The sequence below is a fragment of the Scophthalmus maximus genome, chromosome 8, assembly GCF_022379125.1.
Source record: "Scophthalmus maximus strain ysfricsl-2021 chromosome 8, ASM2237912v1, whole genome shotgun sequence".
In the NCBI taxonomy this organism is placed as follows: domain Eukaryota; kingdom Metazoa; phylum Chordata; class Actinopteri; order Pleuronectiformes; family Scophthalmidae; genus Scophthalmus; species Scophthalmus maximus.
Genome location: NC_061522.1, coordinates 9935031 through 9937213, shown reverse-complemented (window position 1 = coordinate 9937213; position 2183 = coordinate 9935031).

The window sequence follows — 2183 nt, the reverse complement described above, 5'->3', positions numbered from 1 at the left end:
CGGTGCAACTTTGTAGTCCTGTCACGGCCAAGTTGGCCTTTGTGTAAAGTTCAACGTCTGTGCTTTTCCAAAGCATTTTGTTTTTTTCCCCCTCTGTCTCCGTAGATCATTTTCAACACTGACATTTTGACCTGTTACAGCGAGGAAAGTAGAGGTGTTACTAATAAAAAACACATACGTTGTACTCTTTATTTTTATCCAAATTTCTTCACTGCCATTTGTTTCCCTTCAAGCTAATTTAGAGGACACTTTGATTAAACACAACTTTGACTTTCAGCCGACTGTGACTGAATTTGTATCTACCCTTTTTAAAATCAGAGTACTTAAGGTAAAACTTGGCATTTCCCAATAAACATTTCCATATAAAAACATCCGACATCACAGTCGGCATTATAAGAGTGGGGGTCAATATTTACCCATATCGCCTGGGGTTCATCGAGAGCCATTATTTTAAAATACAATAGTTAATTTTAGAGAAAAATCATAAGTGACTTTAAAATTACCTGTCAGGGTGATCATAACTTTATTTTTCACGTGGGTCTGATGCTCACTGCTTTAGGAACTGAGACTCTCTCACAGCATAACTGATCCCCTTTTAACAAATGAAGTGACGACTATTGTGAATATTGCCATCATGCACAGTATAATATAATTTTCACTGTATATTAATGATGGAGATAAAGAACGAGAGATCATTGTGGCATTTTGTGTTGGTTATTTCTGTGAAGAGAGTGTGGGAGAGTCTCAGGTGTGAGATCGGAGAAAGAAATCCGTTCAGAATTGTATACGTAACCACATTTGCCAGTGGGAGAAGTCACCTGATGGATTTCAACATTCAGAGTGACGTCTCAGCCATGAATCTAATAATATGTCAGACACACAACCTATCAAAGTGACAAATTAGGGGAGGGGGATGTCAGTTTTACTTCAATTAATGCAGATCTACTTTGATTCGGAACACAACCTGTCCAGCAGAGGACAGGTTGTGTTTGGCTGCACTTACACAGGAATCCAAATAACTTTTCACTTGTCCTCTGTGACAAGTTGAAGATTTAGATTACGCTCAGTTGTATTGTTACATAAAAGCCTGTAATACATGAAGGGTGAAGAAATAAATGTAGTTTGAGAACAACACACATGCATTTAGTATGATGTGGGAATACAAAATATTGCAGGGTTTAAAAAACAAATATATATTACATCTATAAATTATTTTGGATTTGGACCTGAAGCATTTCCTTTTTTTTATTTCAAACTGATTTGTGCAGATATGGGGCAAATGGGGAACAAAATCCTAAAGGTAGGCACTCTACAGTGACAGATGTAAAATGTTTTTTTGCTGTGAAAAAAAATTATCTTTCCTCCATGGATAATGAAGCAAAAAGCTTTTGGCTATTAATTACTGCCATTAGACCAATTAACGCCTTGCAGTAACTGAAACAGATCCTTTAAGTGTAACCATAAAAGTTAGTGGCAACAATAAAAAGTGTTTTCTTTTCAGAAGGACGGAAGCCGTAAACAATTTTAACCACCAGGCATTAAGCGTGTATTTTGGTACGACCAGTGCTCAGCGAAATTGACAGCTTGATGCCGTTTCCTTCTCTACTGTGATGCACGGGTAAGAGGTTGTGCTAAAAATGACTGACCCGAAGTAGTTTGACACAGTCCAGCAGACCAGCACTCCTCAACCACATGCACCATGGACCTGCCTTGCCTTATTTAGTGGTGCAGATCCAGGCTTGTTCGTAGTGTGTAGCAGTACTTTTTCTTTGGAAACGACTCAAAAGCATGTGTTTGAATTTTTTCGACTTGACAGTATTTGCTGTTCACCAAGCTGATCAAAAAAAAGATATTATATGCTTATATTCCTTCACTGGCAAACATGTCACTGCACTGTAGTGATAAACAGTGACAGATGGATGAGATGTGAAGACGTGATGGAAGGTTCAACATTGTTCTTGTAGCCTACATTGAATACAAATATTTTGTGCAATATTTTTGTTCGTTATACACACATTCATAAAATCAAATATTATAAAAGAACATCTTAAACATATAAACGTGTCTAGAATATGGCGAACCGCATTATGACACATCGAGCAACAGAGACAACTTGCTGCATACAGTACAGCGCTTACAGTTAATCAGCATCATAGAGTAAAATAATAGCTTCATAAACCCAT